Below are 6383 nucleotides of genomic sequence, written 5' to 3'. Positions count from 1 at the left end.
TATTTAGTTTCAAAACTTTAAGTGCCCTTGTTTAAAAAAACAAATGCTTTAGCTGGCTAACGCATTGCACGGTTCTCAACCCGCGGCCCGCGGGCCGCATGCGGCCTCGTCACGAATTCAAATGCGGCCCACCATGCTGAACACCAGGGGCGGCGTTAGGGGTGGGCTAAGGGGGCTGGGAGCCCCCGAATGTTTCAGTAAAGCCCCGAATGTTTTTATTACCAACATGCATCAATGAGTTTTCATGCCAATAAAGTCATTTATATTAGAATTTAATTAAATAAATAAATAAATATCTCTCGACTCTCACGTCTACAGTGTCTGTCAATTTACGCGTTGTCAATTCACACCCGACAAAAACCGCCCACTGAGTCTAGTGCTTCTGACTGACATGTAAACTGGCCAACCATCGATGAGCGTACCTGTACGATCCAGCCCATGATATGAGATCTTTTGGAAGCCAGGCGGTTGGTTGGCGTGTAGTATTTTACTAGATCAATTTATTTGAAAATTAAAATGGATATTTGAAAATTCTTCAAAAGAATAACCAACACTTGAACGGCCAAGAAACAACAGTTCAGGTATCTGTAACTTTTAATCATAGTATTATATTTCTTTCGGTTTTAAATTGTGTCTGATTTAAGCGTTACATTTTGAACATCTAACACTTAACGGTTGCGCGCAGCACAGTCTTTAGGACACACACACACAGAGAGGGTTTATAATGTTTGTTTAGCACGGTCTGTGGCAGACTTTTCGTGTCAGGGCAACAATTCAATAAACAAGATAATAAAAAAAACACATTATTCGCAAAGGAAATGGTTCCCAAACAAGCATGTGTGTGTGCTCTGGCAGCAACACACAGCGGTGTTTACTGAATAAAATTTTTTGCTTGAATAAATGATTCACTGACCCATTCATAAAAAAACAGTTGCTTACTTTTTTCTGAATGAATCATCTGTTTCGAACGAATCCATCGATTAAATGATCTGACCCGACTCACTCATTAAGGCAGTGGGCTTGCCGCCACCTAGTGGCAAAGTACCATTCTAATTTTTTTTATCATAATTTCATATTTTTTGTATTCCAAGATGCATTTCAGTGGCTTGAGTATTCCGTATCCAGAAATTCTGCATTCTGCTTTTCTTGTCGTCTCTTTGGCAAGCATCATATCCCCTAACAGCACAGACCACATTAACAAGTGCAAGTTTCTCCCAACTGGAAAAGAGCTTTAGAATCATTCATAGAGCATGAACAAAAGTAGCATTCATAAGGCTTCCATGACATGCTGGAAGAGCTACAAACAGCTGAAACACACATGGAGATATGAAATGATGGCACAGACTTCAGTAGAGGGTAGGTTTATCTGCCAGACTGAATAACTTGAATCTGTTTACTGTAATGCATAAACACAGAGATTAAGTCCTTTGACCAGGTATATCTTTGTTACGAGTAAGAGTATGTCAGTGCACTGCTTAATGTTTGCTTTCTTATCCACCTGTTCTAAACCAGGAACGAGTGTAGCCAGTCAGGCTTGATTGGAAAAGAAAAGAAAAACTGAGAGCCAGAGACAAAAAAAAAAGCGATGATAGAGACACAACATCAGCATATGTGTCAGGATACAAGGGATAAACTTTAAACTAAAATGTTTTTAAATTTGTTTTTGTATATTTTAAACAAGGTAAATCTTTCGGTAGACTTTGCCGTAATTTTACAGTAACTGCACTGTTAGACTTTGCCGTAATTTTACAGTAACTTACCGCAAAAAAAGCCCAGTAAAAAATACCATTTATATTATGTTACGGTAAAACTACTGTAATATGCACTGCATTGTGGGTATTTTTGTACATCTAATTTTTCAGTAACTTAGGCTGTATAGTCATTCACACCCGACAAAAACCGCCCACTGAGTCTAGTGCTTCTGACTGACATGTTAAACTGGCCAACCATCGATGAGCGTCTGTACGATCCAGCCAATGATATGAGATCTTTTGGAGCCAGGCGGTTTGTTGGCGTGTAGTATTTTACTAGATCAATTTATTTGAAAATTAAAATGGATATTTGAAAATTCTTCAAAAGAATAACCAACACTTGAACGCCAAGAAACAACAGCTTCAGGTATCTGTAACTTTTAATCATAGTATTATATTTCTTTTTCGGTTTTAAATTGTGTCTGATTTAACGTTACATTTTGAACATCTAACACTTAACGGTTGCGCAGCACAGTCTTTAGGACACACACACACAGAGAGCGGTTATAATGTTTGTTTAGCACGGTCTGTGGCAGACTTTTCGTGTCAGGGCAACAATTCAATAAACAAGATAATAAAAAAGACATATTTCGCAAAGGAAATGGTTCCAAACAAAGCATGTTGTTGTGCTCTGCAGCAACACACAGCGGTGTTTACTGAATAAATTTGCTTGAATAAATGATTCACTGACCCATTCATAAAAACAGTTGCTTACTTTTTTCTGAATGAATCATCTGTTTCGAACGAATCCATCGATTAAATGACTGACCGACTCACTCATTAAGGCAGTGGCTTACCGCCACCTAGTGGCAAAGTACCATTCTAATTTTTTTCATAATTTCATATTTTTTGTATTCCAAGATGCATTTCAGTGGCTTGAGTATTCCGTATCCAGAAATTCTGCATTCTGCTTTTCTTGTCGTCTCTTTGGCAAGCATCATATCCGAAACAGCAAAGACACATTAACAAGTGCAAGTTTCTCCAACTGGAAAAGAGCTTTAGAATCATTCATAGAGCATGAACAAAGTAGCATTCATAAGGCTTCCATGACATGCTGGAAGAGCTACAAAACAGCTGAAACACATGGAGATATGAATGATGCACAGACTTCAGTAGAGGGTAAGGTTTATCTGCCAGACTGAATAACTTGAATCTGTTTACTGTAATGCATAAACACAGAGATAAAGTCCTTTGACCGGTATATCTTTGTAGAGTAAGAGTATGTCAGTGCACTGCTTAATGTTTGCTTCTTATCCCTGTTCTACCAGGACGAGTGTAGCCAGTCAGGCTTGATTGGAAAAGAAAAGAAAACTGAGAGACAGAGACAAAAAAAAAAGCGAGATAGAGACACAACATCAGCATATGTGTCAGGATACAAGGGATAAACTTTAAATAAAATGTTTTAAATTTGTTTTTGTATATTTTAAACAAGGTAAATCTTTCTGATTTATTAAAATAAAAAGTCACATACATGCACTGTTTTTGTTAGACTTTGCCGTAATTTTACAGTAACTTACCGCAAAAAAAAGCCCAGTAAAATACCATTTATATTATTTACGGTAAACTACTGTAATATGCACTGCATTGTGGGTATTTTGTATGAATTTTACAGTAACTTACTGTATATGGTCATTTACAGTACTTTACTGTTTACGCAAAAGCAGTAGTACTACTGTAAATGAAGAAGACAGATTTCTATACGTTGTAATCATTGCCTTTGTCATTGTGTCCACAACTTGTATTACTCATAGGGCTATATGCATATTGTATTAATGTTTTAGGCCTATTAAAATGTCATATGATAATGTTTTATAGTTTTTTTTGCGTCTTGTTCTGCAGATGAAAATCATAAAATCATTCTCATTTCACACACTGGATGTTAATTTTAATAGTAGCATTTTCTCCAATAAAAAACAACAACAACACTACTACTACTACTACTACTACTAATAATAAAAAATTATAATAGTAATAATAATAATAATAATAAATGGAGCAGAAACAATAGGGTCCTCTCACCATCGGTGCTCGTGCCCTAATAATAATAGTAATCGACAATTGGTTCCCATACAGGCAAATTAGGCATTTTTTGTTTTATTTTTATGCCAGGTAAAAGAGCACAGGTGTGGTGATATTTAAATAATAATAATAATAAAAATAATAATAATAATAACTTTGCTTAGACCTCACAAATTTTAAATTGTTGCTCACGTGCAAAGCCCGCGCAACAACCTGGCAGAATGTAAACTGATGTTTGTGTGACGTGTCGAGTGCGCGCAAAACTGACGTCTCTCAGAGTGGATCGTTATACCTTAGACGCCAGCTGCGAGTTTTTCTGAGGTAAGTACTTTTTACTTGACAAATTTATTTTATAAGTTACTTTTACAACGTAAACCATTACCAATATCAATTACATATAGCTAAATTTATGAAGAAAGTAAATAATACAATCTAATAGGCTATTATTAACAGGGCAGTCTGAAGGAACTTTTAGTTTTCCTCAAAAACTGCCGCTTTCATATCCCATTATGTCATACAGTTGACTGACTGCCTTTTCCAGATGGACCCAATGTAGTATTTACACAAACAATGGTTTTCCATATTTTTTTTACGACAAGTTATGGTATATTTTACTCGTCATTTAAATGAATGCCGTTAAATGTGTGTGACGTTAGACTATTTAAAGTAACGTTGGCGCGAATTCTCAAACGCTCTCTCTCGCAGTCTCTCTCCCCCCAGTCCACCGCAAGCAAGAGCACACTCAATTGATACTGAAATAATGTATTGGCGCAACAGATTTGGCAAACGCTCCAGTGTATATTAGTGCTTATTTGTGTTCACTCTCTGGAGAATGGCAAATTAATCTTACAACGCGTTTTGCAGCGGTGAGCATCAATGTAGCCATTCACAGACATAACGTTAGTTGTCTGGTCTCTTGAACGCAATGACCTATCAAAGGTGTTCAAGTTAGTCAGAATCTACTCACTGCTCATAACGCCATTTTAATTCAGTGCCGAATTATGCAGGCTCGCGAATCCTCTCATCAACAAAGTCTAGACACGATGTAAGAGGTTTATTGGACCGACAGCCAATTGAATGCTGCAAAACTGTCTGGTTCACCGTGCGATTCACTCTGCACGTGACAGAAATATGACATGTTAAAATAGTAACGCTTTTAAAGCAATGTAAAGGCAGACCAATAGATTAATTGAAAAATATTCATTGCAAAATATTTTAGATATTCTATGCTAATTATTGGTAAAACTGATTTTCTTCTCCATTTTTTTCAGTGTTGATTGTCATCTGATTGTGTAAGTGATCCCAGATCTGTGATTTAATATGTTCATATATTCATTAGCCAAAAATCATTGACGAAAAATAAAGTTTCTCTTCTTTTTTCTCTTTTCCCTGTGTCAACAGGAGCTAACTACAGCCCAAAGGCTCTTTTAAGAGCCACAAGCACTGAGGATCTTTGGCTTTGTAAGTATATGTTTTGACTATCAGATGCATTACGTGATTAACATATTGTAATGCATAACTTGCAGGGCTTTACACTTACATTTCTTTTTAGGAGCACTTAGGTAATTTTTTTATTTATTTAACCTTAATAAAAATTAAATAAAAAATAAAGTAAAACCCTGCCCTCTATTTAATATTCCGTTTCACATGGAAATACTTCACAACACTGGAAAAAAGTTGTCTGCAACTTTCTGTTCACTGGGACTTTAATGAGGCTCTGAAGGGGCATTTAAATTCATGATAACAATATGTTATGAGATTAATGTTTTAAATAGAAGGTTTTGAATGTAGAAATATTAAATGATTTAAATAACTGAAAAAATTAAACTAAAACTGCCAGTAGGGGACGGCAAGTCACTGTCTTTGTCACTGAATGATTCATTCAGTCAGTTCGTTCAAACGGCAGATTTATTCAGGAACAAAGCAAGCGACTGTCTTTTTGAATGGGTCATTGACTCACTAGATTTGTTTGAAAATGCAGATTCATTCATAAACGAAACACCGCTGTGTAGTAGTGGGAAGTTCGGATCATTTTACTGACTCGGATATTTGAGTCTCGTTCAGCAAAATTAAATAATCTTTTTTCGAGTCATTTCGTTCATTTCAGAATAATATAAATAAAATGGCATGTTAAATATCCCAACACATCTAGAACTTACGAAAATGTTGATTACATTTGTAAAAAGAATAAAAATAAACTATAGGGTAATGCAGCCAAAGCCAAATTATAAGAAACCAAAATGTGTTTTTATTAATTGATTAGTTGTTGGGTCTTAAGTTCAGGCTATTGCAGTCTGACTCTGTTAGTTCACCTCACCTCCTGATCCGAGACATTCTTTCCTTTGCAACTTCATATTTATCACGTTTGTTCTAGTTTGTTTAGTTGTCTGCTCATCAGTGTCTGACTCTGATCTGTCTGCTGGGCTGTGCCGTGTGTGAGGGCCAGAAACAGAAACGATTAGTTAATCTTTCGAGTCTCGGGTCCGGGTCCGAGTCTTTCGTTCTTCCTCGGTCCCATAGAGGATATGCTGTCAGTACCGGAAAGAGAAATGATTCATTCATCTCTCAAGCCAGAAACCCATAGCACTACGCACAAAAAGAAATAAACACATA

At 36.3% G+C, this 6383-nt stretch overlaps 1 long non-coding RNA gene across 1 annotated transcript; it reads left to right on the top strand.

Annotated features, from left to right (window-relative positions):
• Positions 1-3925: 3925 nt before the first annotated feature.
• On the top strand, positions 3926-5841 carry LOC122144656. Its single transcript, XR_006159805.1, has 3 exons — positions 3926-4091; positions 5042-5062; positions 5172-5841. It is a non-coding gene; the product is annotated as an uncharacterized LOC122144656 (long non-coding RNA).
• Positions 5842-6383: the final 542 nt, after the last annotated feature.

The sequence above is a fragment of the Cyprinus carpio genome, unplaced genomic scaffold (genome assembly GCF_018340385.1).
Source record: "Cyprinus carpio isolate SPL01 unplaced genomic scaffold, ASM1834038v1 S000006747, whole genome shotgun sequence".
In the NCBI taxonomy this organism is placed as follows: domain Eukaryota; kingdom Metazoa; phylum Chordata; class Actinopteri; order Cypriniformes; family Cyprinidae; genus Cyprinus; species Cyprinus carpio.
Note: the sequence above shows the minus strand (reverse complement) of the source record. Positions and strands in the feature narration are given on the sequence as shown.